The sequence below is a fragment of the Microtus pennsylvanicus genome, chromosome 4 (assembly GCF_037038515.1).
Source record: "Microtus pennsylvanicus isolate mMicPen1 chromosome 4, mMicPen1.hap1, whole genome shotgun sequence".
In the NCBI taxonomy this organism is placed as follows: Eukaryota; Metazoa; Chordata; class Mammalia; order Rodentia; family Cricetidae; genus Microtus; species Microtus pennsylvanicus.
In genome coordinates, this window is record NC_134582.1 from 11,257,415 (window position 1) to 11,272,068 (window position 14,654).

The 14,654-nt window shown below is 49.3% G+C and overlaps 1 protein-coding gene across 1 annotated transcript in view; it reads right to left on the minus strand.

Moving 5' to 3' along the window:
• Window positions 1-14,654, minus strand: part of Zbtb7c (zinc finger and BTB domain containing 7C) — a 299,886-nt gene that overhangs the window by 116,686 nt on the left and 168,546 nt on the right. The window contains exon 3 of the mRNA XM_075968250.1: window positions 12,173-12,234. The gene's annotated coding sequence lies outside the window, so the exon portion shown is untranslated. The remainder of the gene's footprint in view (window positions 1-12,172; window positions 12,235-14,654) is intronic.

Below are 14,654 nucleotides of genomic sequence, written 5' to 3' on the forward strand. Positions count from 1 at the left end.
TTCCTAGCCAGCTGGATAGCTCTTACAGACACCTGAAAGTGGCCCTCGAGTGTCAGCTTGTCCCCCTGGCCTGCCCTAGAGCACAGGTGCACAGCCCGCCTCTGGGAGTGGATGAAGATGCTCTGTCTGAGCCAGCGGCAGCATGCTACTGCTCCGGCAAGCTTGCTGTTCTGTCTGGTGCAGCCTCCTCTCCCCACAAGGCAGATGCCAGTAGACCGCTGTAGTGAATGAGGAAACAGAGGCTCTGGCAGAACACAGGGCAAGAGCCAGGTCAGAGTTCAAGGTCATTCCTTCCTGTCCAGAGACTCTGTAATCTCTTCATCTGTGACTGGGGGTTCAAAGGTAAGAGTTGTCCTGCTTCACAGCTACCTTTGCCACAAAACGAGACAAGGCAAGGCGTGTTTCAAAAACTGGGACACAGACATGCAGGTGGCCTGCAGAGAGAGCTGGTCGGTCTCATCTGGGCCAGGTTGCAGAGCCATACCTAAGACAGGGTAAGGGTTGGGAAGCTGGCAAATGAGACTGAAGCGGCTCCCTAGTGAAGAGCCCCTGGAGGGATGAGCCTTCCCAGCACCCATGAATTACATCAACATAGCCAGTTCCCCAGCTTGTGGCTCGGCTGGCTGCAACATAGGATGGGGGGGGGGGGACTGGGGGGTGTGAGAAATCTGTCAGGATGCTTAATTCTCATCAGGAGCTGCAGAATTGAAGGGGCAGAGGGGTGAGAGTACAGTCCTCATCTGCCCTTCTCCCCCTCCACTAAGCTTCTGGAAGATTCTGCAACCTCTTGGCCTTCATCAGCAGGAGCGAGGGGAGCAGATAAGCGAGCTCGAAAGGACACAGTGGCCACATTGCTGGAGACTTATTATTTTTCTCACACACTTGATTGACATGACCCATGGGGTTACAGAGAAAGGCCTTCGTTGGGCTATTTGCGAGGTCCATCACTGGAGTTGGGGAGAGAAGCAATGAATCCCTGGGGTCTTGGGTAAACACCCCCCCCCCCCGAGTCAGCCTTGGGAACAGAAAGCACCAGAATCCACTGCCTCCCTGACTCCTCTGCCAGCTCCTAACTCTTCCCCTTGTTCTCCATTGTGGATGTGGGTCAGCCCTGTACAAGGAGGAGCTCCTGCACACAAGGCTGTGGAGCAAGGCCCCCAACAGAGACAGAGGATCCAGAGGCAGAGGAAAGAAGAGAGTGTGTGCACAAAGCCGAACCGACTGCAGGCCACTGACTTTCTCAGAGTCCCTATGTCTATCCCTAATTCCTGCTGCTGCAAAAGGTGTTTGAGACTCCTCCTTCTAACTCCGACTTTCTCTAGTCCTTGACCGAAGCCCCTTCTCCCAGGGTGTTTCTAGATCTGAGTGAGCTCTACCACTGGTCCCTCTGCCTTCACTGAGCCCGGCCTTAGTTTCCTTGTTCAGCTTTATGATTTGAATAGGTGAGTATCATGGGCACTGGACTTGAAATCAGATGAGGAAGATCAGTAGGTCCCTCAAAACACAAGGAATAATTGCTCTAAGCAGGTCTAATGGCAACTGAAATGGTTTCAATTATTGTTTAATTTTGACATCAGCTCTGGGAAGAGGCTCCTTTCATTCTCATCTCTCCCCACTGGGGCCTCATTTCTTCCATTTCTTCAGTGTGTGGTGATTTCTCACCACCTTTGGGATAAAGTCCAGGTACCTCCCATCCCTGTTCCAACACCACACTACTCCCTCACTCCTGACTTGGCCAATACCTGACATCCTGGCTGCTCACTCTGCAATCTCATTGGTGTCCCCACCACCCACGTGACTCCATGGCGAGTAGAAGACTTACCCTTACCCGCAGGTAGCTGCTCCACCCCTGCACCCGCAGGTAGCTGCCCCACCCCTGCATGGCCTTCAGAGAGAATACTTCCTTAAATATTGCCTTATCCTTATTCTTATGTTTCTCAGCAATCCAAAGGACACCTCCCTCCTCCAAATGCCTGCCACTGGATGGCAACAGGGGTTATGTTTACCCCAGGTAACTTGACTCCTTGTGTCAAGTATCCATGGCTGCAGGACAGGGACCACATTTTTTTTTGTCCTTTTCCTAAAACCAAAAATGTTTGGGCTTCAATGTCTCCCACACTGCATTTTCTTATTCTCTGCCCTTAACCCATCATCTTGAGAAAACAGATCCATCTTTTAGAATTAATCTTAAAATTACAGTTTATCATCTTTTCAGCAAAATATGTAACTGTTAACAACTGTGTTTGTACATAGATAAGTTCTTCTATGGCTTGGGTAGATGATGAGGTTTCCCTATTGTAACTACAAATACAGCAGTAAGACAAGCTTGAATAATTGTCTACACACACACACACACGCACGCACGCACGCACGCACACACACACACACACACACACACACACACACACACACGGGGACACGTGGGATGGCACATACATGCACACCAAGCCCCATGGAAAGTAAAACTAAAGGAAAATGATGAACCAAGAAAACCTTTGACACATCATAGCCAAAGGTTTAACACTTATATGTATAAAAGGTTTCTGAGCAGGTTGTATTTATATATTTAGGTTAAGTAGGGGTGTGTGTGGGGGGGGTGGAGACAGAGATAAACAAGAAAATGAGACAAATTATTTCAGGGGGTGGGTGCTACATGAGAGAGGTATGAGAAAGGAATGGGAAGGGGGAGAATAATATCAGTATATTTCAATTTTTAAAAAGTGAAGCATTTTAATTAGAAACCGGAGGAACAGAGAACTGAAAGCCCAGGAAAAAGCGGAAGCCGTCTTGGAGAGGCAAAGTGGCCTGCTTTTCCTTATGTTTACGTGACTGTAACTAAGGGTTTGTGACAGAGGGCACAGACTGCGAAACTAGACAGGGATGCTGAGAGGGGATCAGGAGGTGTTGAGAAAGGCTGGGGAGGGCCAAAGGTCACATGTCATGAAAATGGCTGGGAGGGGTACAAGAGGAGGGAGGGGAAAAGAAATGACAAAACCAGATTTTGTTTTAAAAAAATCTGTGATAATGAAGTCTAATTTATTGTAATCTAATAAAAAGTGACATTCGATATAGGCAAGCAAAGGAAAAGAAAATGGGCGGAAGATAGAAATAGAAAATTTACACAAAAAGATATTAAAGTTGTTCTTAAACATATGAAAATATGTTCAACTTCCATTCATACGAAAAATGAAAGTCAAAATTACATGAGTCCACGAGATTGGCCAAAGCTGCAGGAATGGGTGGCTCTTGTAGAGAAGCAGGTGGGGGAGGATGCAGGATGGCACCATCCTGGGGGGATCTGGTGGTACCCAGCAAAACCACAATCCAATTCCTAGAAGCAGACCCTGAAGGTGCATTCCAAGCAGAATAAGACCTAAAGCGGGTGAGGTGGGTTAGCGCATAAATGCATCGCATAAGACACTGCCTATGCTGTCGCACATAAGAACGCAGGGAGTGAGCCAGGGAGTCTACACAGTGGAGCATTTCACAGCGGTGAGACCATGAGGACCCCTCTATGAACTAGGACGCAGTGCGGTCCATGAGATACTCCTGGATGAATAAAAATAAAAAGGACATAAGATGTACTGCCTTATGTGTAAGAAAGGAGGAAAAACAGGAAGTAGAAATCCAAGGTAAGCGGGGTATGTGTGGGTGAGTGAACCATAGGAGGGAATGGTTTCCCATAGGTTGCTGCCTCAGTCTAACGGAACAGGAAACAGAGGAAGCCAGAGCTGTGAAATGGAGAACTGGATGATAGCTAGACTGGTTCAACATTGACCTTAGCGAGGAAGAAGGCTCCTGATTCTCCAAGAAGAGGGTCTGTGCTGGGAGGCAGAGGTAGGAGGATTGAGATCTCAAGGCCAGCCTGGGCTACATGGAAAAACATTGTCTCAAGCACACAGATAAAATCACCCCGAAAGTGGGGTCTGTACAGGATTCTGACCAAAAACACAACTATAAAGAAACCATAAAGAAACGTCAGATTAAATGGGGAATTTCATTTATCAAAAGTGAGGGCATTGTGGTCTTCAAAGATGTCAATGTCATGGAAAACAAAGGCTATAAAAAATGCGGCTGCTTGCAGGAGGCTAAGGAAGACAGAGTTACACCCAATCCTCAGAGAAATGCCGCCAAATGCCAAAGTCCTCCGACAATAGAGAAATAAGGGGCAGGTTAGGCTAGAGCGTACATTCACATTAAGTGTGGCTTCATCGGGAGAAGGGCCTTCCATCACAAACACATGCTGGATATGCTATGGATGTGAAGGGCCATGGGGTATCCACCCTATCCTCCTGTGGGCTAGAAACTCTGCATGCTTGTACAACCAAGTGTGTGTGTGGCCTACATAAATGCAAACACCATGTAGACAACACAGTAAATATCTGGGATATAAGGATACAAGGGAATTATTCTTAATTTTGCCCACTCTTCTGTAACTTGAAATGATTTCTAAGTTTAATATAAATGTGTCCCAACTTTAGTGAGGCACTCTTTCATCTAGGTGCAGACTATCCTCAGCTAGTCTGGTTGGACATGTGGCCTTGGAGGAATGGCCACTTTTGGGTCTCTGCCTCTTCTTCTGTGGGGTGATGTCCACTTACAGGCAGGCCAGAGGCAGGGTGGCTCCGCTGACCCATCTCACTGGCACCATTGCTTTTCTCCAGATGCATTCATCAGATGGCCATGGCTGAGAACTGCCTACCTTTCCCAGAAGCTCTCGGGATCCCAGAACAAGGACCTGTTCAGGGCTGGCCTTTGGCTGCCTTCCACTTGGCCAAGCTCCACTGTGGGGCTGTGGGCCTCTGCCAAGCCTTAGGAATGCAGGCCTTGCACTCTGGCCTTGGCCTGCACTGGCGCCTATTGGAAACATGCTTTTTTTTGAGGGGGAGGGCGTTGACTTGCTTCAGGGCTGCCCTGGACTCTATGGGCCTCTACTAGAGTATTCTAATCCTCACTGTGGGCTCCTTCATGAAGGATCCAATAAGACATTCCAACTTGGATTCATTCATATCCCACTGCCTCTCTCCCAAGAGAACCCTTTACACCACTGTCATTGCTCCCAAGTTCCTCCTAAAAAGAATTAAGGGGTACGATCTCCCCAAAATAGGCTCGCTTGCTCTCCTATCTCTCCCTATGCTCTCTCTCCCTACACCCTCTCTTTGGGAGCCTGGAATTCTCCTGGAGGCCTTTACATTGGTCCTCAGGTCAGGCTTACCCTGATAAGGCCTCTTGGAATAGTTTCATCCTGGCCCATAATTTAGGGGCAAGCATGCTGGGCTGTATTTTGTTTGTCCTTCCATCCTGCTTGTCACCCTCCTCCAGGAGATACTTTGTCCCAAAAGGCAGGCCACAACCAGGCTTCCTGTTGATTCAGCAATTAGGAAGGAAGGAGTGGAGATCAGAGGGAGAGTAGGATGTTTAATGCCTTGTCTCCCTTTCTTCAGACACCACAGTCCAGGAAAAGAGGCCCTCCCCATACCCTTTCTGACCCTCCTCTTCCATCCCAGGAAAGACCACACCCCATTTTAACAGTCCCAGTGGCTGCACTGGGACTCATGAATGCCTCCACATCTTTTTCTGGCCTCTCACTCCAACTCCCTTCCCAGGGTTCACTCTGAGCATGCCACTGGGTTCCTGATGCCCTGCACAGACAGACACCTGCGGATGTGCAGTCCCTCCCTGAGGAATGAGTGGGTATCTGTGCAGCAGCCTAGGTGAGGGGATCCACCCGGAAGACAGTGTGTGGTGTGCGCTACCCAGCCAAATGCCAGGGCTGCCAGTCCAGGCCTCCCTCTGAGGACTGCTGCGTTCCAACTTCAGTTCATCTTCTCACGGCTCACTGTTCACCAAGAAGCAATACGAGGAAGGAATTAAAAGAGAGCCAAGTTGCTAGAGGAATACCTCTCTTCTGGGCTAAACCCTTTGTTGGGAGTGCTTTAGGGGTCAGATTCAACAAGGAGGTGGGCAAGTGGCTGAGCGTGTTCTTCAAAATTGGTTCCGAGAGACACTTGGGGCTTCTTATTATTCATCTATTAAAATCAAGATATTAGCTAATGCCTGCCGTGTCCTCAGAGCAGGCCTGGCAACTCCTCTGATGCATTAGCTGTTTGAAAGTGGAGAAAGCCTTTGATGTGATGTCTGTGTCAAGTCCATTCTAACTCCAGCGCTGTGGCAGAGACGCTGTCAGCTCCAGGACAAAGCAGTGGAGCTAACACTATGCCCCACTGTGCCAGGACTCACAAGTGAGGTGGCCTCGAACTTGCTCTGCACCGGAGCCCCTTAAGGTAACAATGGAGCAGGCAGGATGGCCTTTCTGGTCCCAGGAGGGTGGACTCCTGTATCCAGGGCCAGCAGTTTTGTGGAAATATGTAGAGACCACAGACCTTGCTTATCAGAACTGCTGGGCAGTGTTCTGGCTGTCCTTTGTAGCTCTGTCTCTGGAAGGAACAGCATAATACAGATGGATTCCAGTCCAGTGCAAAGAATCAACTTTTGGTGTGCAGAGTCCAGGCCTCGCCAGGTCACAGGCTGATTGTGACCTTGGCCAGTGAAGCGCTTGGTTGGTCCTGTGGAGCTCAGGAGGGCTCCCCAAGGGAAGATGGCTGAGCGGGACTTGTCCCAGGTGGCCTGGGTCACAGACTAGATACATGCACATCAGGGGATTTTTCAGTGAAATGAGGAGCAAGAGTTCGCACGGGGCTGCAGGAAGCTGGTAGAGGCAGATTCCCAGGATCAGGCTGGCGGGCCCAGGACTGCTTCTCAGGGGAGGTGGGATACACCAGTGGCCAAGTACAGTGAGGACAGCAAAGACAGAAAAGCTCCAAGAAGAACGGAAAGGCTCAGAGATCAGGGTTCTAGGAACAGAGTGAGGGTCAGGGGAAGGTCAGAGGTCAGGCTGGAAGGATAGTGACTACAAGCCGCATGTCTGTCTCTCTTCCCTTTGCTTCCCGGAGCAACCCTAAGTTCGCTATTAATCTCCCTAGACTGGTCTTGTTGATCCGTGTTGATTTCCCCCGCACACCTGTTCCTGTTTCAGATGAAAATGTATTATGAAATCATTCCATCCTGCCGGTGATTACCATGGCAATCAGGCATGCTCGCTGACAGGCCAGCACTCCTCTAGAAGACAAGATTCTGCTGATAGGCCTTTCAAGTCACTTACACCTGGCTGGGGAGCGCGGGGCACAAGGGGACATGGGGTGAGGCTGCAGGATGGTGTCCCTTCCCAGGAGGCCCAGGCAGCTAGGTAGCACAGCCCCAAAGGCTTTGGGGGGTGTCCTCTGCGGGAAGGTGTGGGTTGGGTCAGAGGATGGGCAGGCCAGGGGCTGGTAAACCACATGATGCACAGCTGAGAATAGCCTCGGAAGGCACAATCCGAAGGCTATATCTCAGCCACCCGCACCCATGGGTATCGACTATCATTCAATCTCCTACTGGGGACAGAATCTACCTATATGGCCCTCCTGGAACATCACAAACACATGACTGTAAATATTGCTCTTCTCAGCGATAGGATTCGGGCATAGGGTCTGAGGAGATCCCAGGTGGTTTCAAATTTTTAGCCCTCATAGATTAAGTTTGAAAAGGCTTCAGGCAGAGCACTGGGCTTCATTCATATTCTAGTTCTACCACTTAGTGACTCCTGGGAAAAGTGACTTAGCCTTTCTGTGCCTCCACCATTAAAGGCAGATACTAAACCCTTCTAAAGCACACAGTTGCATGGGTCAAGTATGAAAACCCATTAGAACAGCACTGGCACATAAAAAGCCCTCCAGTCAGATACTGGTGTCTTTTAGTCACTTCTATTTTGTCATAGGAAGGGCAGTGAGGCCAGGCCACGGGGCCAACTGGACTAGAATGTCTGGCCCTATTCACTGATGCTAGGGAAACTTTTCTTCCCCCTTTTTCTTTCTTTCTTTCTTTCTTTCTTTCTTCCTTCCTTCCTTCCTTCCTTCCTTTCTTTCTTTCTTCCTTCCTTCTTTCCTTCCTTTTGTTTTGTTTTTGTTTTTCAAGACAGGGTTTCTCTAAGTAACCCTGGCTATCCTGGAACTTGCTTTGTAGACCAGGCTGGTCTCGAACTCACAGAGATCCTCCTGCCTCTGCCTCCTGAATGCTGGGATTAAAGGTGTGCACCACCACTGCCCAGCTGGAAACTTTCCTTTTGATGCAAGAGTGCATGGTGCCGAGCAGCGTGAGAAAAGCATCCTTGCTGGCATCCACATTTTGACATCTGCAGGACTAGCCCTGGAATTGGCAGAGTCACTTCAGCTAGAGGAGCAGGAAGGGCAGAGGGGACCAGCCAGGAGCATGGACTAAACATAAACATGACCTTGCCTCTTTCTCCTGATGCCCTTCTTGGTGCCACCCTCTTCTGGACCAAGAGAAGCCTGAAGCCCAAGAGACCAGAGCTGACCTGTAACAACGGTGGTTGCGACACCAGCCTATCTTTCGGCTCTCTCCCCAGGATGTCTGTCAGTCCTGTCTACAGCCAATTCATTTTCCAGCCTAAGCAAGATTTAGTCCACTTTCTCCAGCTGTCACCCTTTACTCCTAACTGCAGCTCTCGAAGCTTAGCCTAGGACTTTGGCACACTCAAGCTCTGGAAGAATAGGAATGTCTGCCTTATTTGCTGGCTCCCCCAGTTGCCCATACACGAGTGCTGTCTGAGCGGAACCTGCTGTTGCTCATGCTGTTCTGGGCCCCACACTACTTCTCTTTCTCATGCAATGACACTTGTCATTAACGGCATTGTCTTACATCTCCACGGATACCGAGCCATGCAGAGTAGGTCAGGAGCCACCATGGGCTCTGTGTTACAGAATCCACCAGCCAGAGGCAGTGACAGGCCATTATTCCGTGTCCTGCAAACTGCAGTGATAAGGAAACTCCACCAATTTGATCCTTTATCTTGTTGCAGGTTGAGGAAAGATATTATTTCAATCTAGATAATGATTCAATTTCTTGGACGAAAATGAGATTTTTTTTCAGGTCTTCAAGGGGGTGCCACCAAAATCCCTCTTGGGACTAGGACAGGCCATGCTCAAGTTAGAGGATTTCTTGTAATTTAGAGACTGTACTGGGGGTGGAGGAGTGAACTGAGAGCAGGGAGTTTGACTGCAAGGGAGAAACATACAGGCTGGGTTAATAAGAATACAAAGTAACTGCTGTTTGGATATTCATAAGCATTAGCCCAAAGCCATAAGACCTAATGCAGAAGACAGACATGCAGTGTGAGCAAGGCCTGGGACCCGGTGATGTGCAGAATAAGGATACAGAAACTAGCCCAGCGGTGACAGGGCTGTACAGGTCTTCCATATCGGCCTGTCGCACAAGGAAGGTCTGGGCCACTTTGCCGACAGATGGCTTCAGAGCTAGAGCTCTCTACCACAGGGAAGTAAAGAAGCCTACTCTATCTCTGACCAACTGTGCCTCCAAACTAAACTCAAATCACCGCATCCAAGGAAGTCACAAGGTGCTGACAATGCAGTTCATCTCTGTGCACTCTGGGAACACCGGGAAGTCATTAAACAAGATGCAAATGACATCAGATAACACGTGCAGCGATACCTCAGTTATTTGCACTAAATAATGAGTTTGGAGAAATAATACATTGCTTTAAAGGCTTGGGAATTCCAAGAGCTTTAGCGCAGAGTTCTCAAACTGTGTGATTTGCTTTAAACCATCATTGCAATTAGAGAGTGACTGTCATATCACATGTCACTTGTCATATCACACATCCCAGAAGAAATTCTAGGGGGGGTGTAAAGCACATATGCATTTGAGCCATCCCCCAGAGAGCAGTTTGACCTCCAAAGAAAAGGCTCGGTTCTCTTCAGCCCCCTTTGAATAGCTCCAGCTGCAAAGCCCAAGTCACAGGAAGGTGGTATCTCTCAGTATGGCACTATAGTAACCAGACCTGAGCACCTGAATCATGCTGTTGTCAATGTGAAAAGCAACACACAACCGGAGTAACACTGGGGGTCTCTAGGAGAATAGAAACTTGGGGTTGGGGACTGGGAAGGGATGTTTACTGGGGACCTTCTGCTTAAGAATCACAAGACTATCACCAATCCAGAATTAGACTTCAGTTAATAAAAGTGCACATTTACAGTACAGATAGACATCACTATTAGAGACCTTCTGTATCACTATTTGACTCTCATACTATACCCAGCTTATGATTCTAGAACATAAAGGTAGTTGCAGTCAAGGTAACTGCCAGGTCACGTGACTGTGATACATGGCTGTCTTTACAACAGAGAAGCTAATTAGGCATAGGAATAAATGCCATGGGTGCCAGGCCCGGGTCCTCTTCACCTACCAGCACATTCCTATCTAGCTACTGAGTGTACGGCATGTGCCTTTTGCCTGGGACAGTCTCCGGACTCCTGGCTCTTTACTCAGGTGATGCCACGGAAGTGGTAACACTCTGTGAATGGCTGAGGAGTAACGGAGCATCCTTGTCTCTGATCCATGCATCACCACAGTGCTGTATGGAGCTGAGAAGACCCGCCCTAGCGCATATCCTTGCTAGGAGCCTGGCCCCCACACTTGCTGCCTGTCTCCCCCACAAGTGCTCTCTATGGACATGTCACTCGCACCTTGAACCATCTCAGACTCTACTCCCAAGAGACGCCAACGGATTGTTCGCTGATAGTTGCATACGGAGCTCTCATGTTGATGGAATAGCCCCTACTGTTATAAGTGCACATGGCCTTCTGCTTTGGGGACAGCAGAATAGCCATTGTCCTTCCTGTTAGAGACCACTGGGCTGATGTATTGCCCATGAAAGCCAGACACACAATACACTGGCTTTAGAATGAAGAGAATCCAGACACTAGGACTGGGGGACCATGTAACCATCATTACTTTGCTTCTCCAATGGGGGTGTGGGCAGTCCTAGCAGGACCTGCTTCTTAATGAGAGCGACCCAGTGTCCTGAAGCAGAGTGTTCGAGTGAACGTTTTCCAAGCTCCACATAACAGTTCAGTGAACCTGAGCAAGTATTTAGCCAGTCTTAGCCTCCGTTTCTCTAGTTTGGATACCTGGATCCTCTGTGAAGCTCTCAAGAGGTGAGACTGCCAAATGTGTATACACAGCTAACGCTATGGAAATACTACTCTTACTGGTATTTCAAAATAGCCAGCCCTTCCTGCTACCTTGCATTTGTTAAATACATATATTTCAGTCTCAGCCTGGGCACCAGTGGCTGTCCAGGAGAGCAAGCACGATCTTGGTGACAGTGTGTCCCCAGTGCTGGTACCTTCATGGGTGAGAGTGGCCCTTAGTGGCTGCTGTCTACAGAAGGCTCTGTGTTTGTTTGAGGGACAGGTTCTGAGGCCTAGGGAAGATCTCAAACATGGGTTTCCTGTATTTACCCAGTGTGAATATGTGCCCATCTCAAGGTCAGCCTCAAGTTTGTTGGGAAAAACAATCCACACAGTCGTCTGCACGTGAGGAACAGCAGACAAACTGGGTGACATTTACTTTTATTTACACAGATGAGGAATACGTCACTGTGTGCTGGTTCTTCGCATCTAGACCCTCCATGGAGCCGTTATGGGCCCACAGCAACCTCTCCTCCGCCCATCAGACCCATGCCTGTGCCGCCCTTCACAAAGACCTCAGTGTCTTCCCCAGCGAGGCCTCTGCTCTGCTCTCCATCCCTGCCCTGTGGCCCAGATCAACCCTGTCCTTCCCTGAATGTTCTCCCTGCCCATCATTGGTACCTCTTTCTGGTTCATGTGCCCTTCTAGAAGGTTCTTTGTCCCATGCACCTCTTCCACACCGATGACAGGATTAGGTTGACTCATGGCTCTGGGTTGAGCACACTGTTCTGTGGTGTGTGAGAGAATTGTTCTGACAGGGACAACCCAAGAATACACTTCGAACAGGGCAGACACAAGACTCTTGGGATGGCAGGGCAGTCTCGCACTGCCCACTCACAGATCAACAGACAAGGAGTTCTGTCTGTGACACCCCAGGGGTGTTCTCTACTTATAGGTCAGGGCATCCTCCTTCAACTTGATGCCTTATGTGCTTGGGACCTTCCAGAAGAATCCAAAGCCAATTCCACCCAGGTCACACAGTTCCTGCCCTTAGCAGGGAAACTGCCCAGTTCCAAGAAACATTGCTATAACCACAGAACTCAACAAGCAAAATTCATACTCACAAGCACCGACTCCTTAGGCTTCAATTTCAGGCCACCAGTTTTTCTGCAAACCTGCTCATTTCCTGCAAAGAGAGGGACAGGCAGGGAGAAGCGCATTAGCATCTGCTCTGGGTATCCTTCAAGCTTTTCTGGCTGGCCTCAGGCTCCACACCTTCTCTACACGCACGTTCCTTTCTGCAGCACTCCCCTCCCCTCCCCTCCCTAGGAACACCATGTTCTGTTGGGTGGGCGCCCCCACCCCTGCAGGCCTGTAGGCTCTGCCCACGCCGCCGCCGCCTCCTCCCGCTCCCGGCGCCCTGCCAGTCTCCGATTGACCACTGCCTCCAATTCCCTGAAGGCACTGGGCTTCTTCCCACTCCGGAGCCAGCGAGGCCTCCACTTCTGTAGCATGGGGTTGCCTAGCAACGGTGCGCACGGGCTCAGAAGGCCCTCCTAAATTGGACCTCACAGCACAGGGCATCTCCTTGTACAGCTGCCTGCATCTTAACAATCTGCCTCTGAATAATAACACAATGGTAATTGCATTCATGGACCCCAAACTACATTTAAATAATGTTCAAGAGCTGACACAAACCAACAAAGGCCAGAAAATGCATAGGGGAGGTTGACTGCGAGGCCACACAGGGACGCTCCGCTGTGGGAGGGAGTTGACACCGAAGACTTGAGTTAATGACAACGTGAACCTGAACTGTGAATTCTCCTGTCTTCTGCCTGCGCGTGTCACTGCTGTAATGCCTGGTAATGTAAGTTTGGGCAATTAATGCGAGGAGGTAGGGATGCTTCAAGACAGGGTGCCCTCTGGTTCCACTGACTTGTTCTTCAGTTTTGGGGGGAACAGGGAAGGAAAGACTTCAGAGGGAAAAGAAGCTGGAAAGTGAATTTTCCTAGATCTTGCAAACATGGCTAAATACCTTCTCTCACTCCTCCTCCTCCTCCTCCTCCTCCTCCTCCTCCTCCTCCTCCTCCTCCTCCTCCTCCTCCTCCTCGAGTCTCACTCTGAAGCCCTGGTTAGCCTGGAACTCGCCGTGCGGATCAGGCTAGCCTCAGATTCATGGGTGCACCTCCAGTCCCTGCCTCTGAGGTGCTGAGACTATATACCATGTCATGTGGAAATACATTTTAGAAAGTAAAGGAAGGACTTGGGAAAGGAGAGGAGACAAATGCCACACAACAGAGAAATTTCAGGATGAGAACCAAAGGCCCTTGGGAGTCATGGCAGCAGCTCGGGCTGACCCCCAAATGCCTGGAATGACAAGCCCTCATATTTGTGCAGCCGTGTTCACGAGAGACTCATTCCCCATAGCCAAAGACAGAGGCAACCCAAGTCTCTAACACAGTCACCGAGGGAAGAATGAAGTATGGCAGGTACAGTCCCCTGAGTGAGGATCACTCGCCCCACAGAGAGAAAGAAATCCTGATACACCCATGCTGTGGAAGAACCTCAAGGCCAGTCACAGGAAGGCAATCTACACAATTCCCTTTGCTCGACAGGTCCAGAGTAGGTAAATTTCCAGAGACAGAAAGTATGGGGAGGCTGGCAGAGTGGTCAAGCAGGGTAGGGGGCATCTTATGAGCACAGAGTTCCAGGTGGGGAAGGTAATGTCATTAACTGCACACCAAAAAGTAGCAAAAATAGTAATTATATATATATATATATATATATATATATATATATATATATATATATATATTTTCTGTTTTAATTTTGAAAAATTCATTTGTAATATTGGTGCAAGACTCATGAGATTCCTCAAGGCTTGAGTCGATCTTCATCTTGGAGGTCAGAGTAGCCCTTGTTACTCTCAAGTTTGAACAGGGTAGTTGTCACCAGGATTAACAGCTATACTGCTCAGGGCATCTGACTAGCATGGGCCTATGCCCTGAGGCTGCACACAGGGCCCACATGCTGAGAGGCAGGGTTCTTTACTTCTGCAAACAGCATCTGCTGGCCTCTGGGGCAGTGGTTCTCAACCTGTCGGTCGTGACCCTTTGGGAGTCTACCGACTCTTTCAATAGGGTCACCTAAGACCATTGGAAAACACAGATGTTTACATTATGATTTATAGCAGTAGCAAAATTACAGTTATGAAGTAGTAACGAAAATAATTTTGTGGTTGGGGGGGGGTCACCACAGCATGAGAAACTGTATTGAAGGGTTGCAGCACCAGGAAGGTTGAGGACCACTGCACCTGCTCCTCCAGTCACATGACTCCAGTGCATCTACTCATGCTCTGTGCCTCAGCCCACTCTTCTGGGCTCTGATCAAATCCCACATCCCTCAGGAGTCTTCCAGATTCCAGACCCCTCCAGTGTTCGCAAACGAACGCTGTAGCCTGCACTGACGGATTCCTCTTGCTTTGCATTCTAGTCTGAGTGGTGCCCCTCCCAGTGAAGCCCTGGACAAAGGACACGGGCCTGTGCCTGCCTCAGGACCACACAGCACATTCCAAGAGCTAATGGGCTCCTTCTCTGCCTCCTTCTC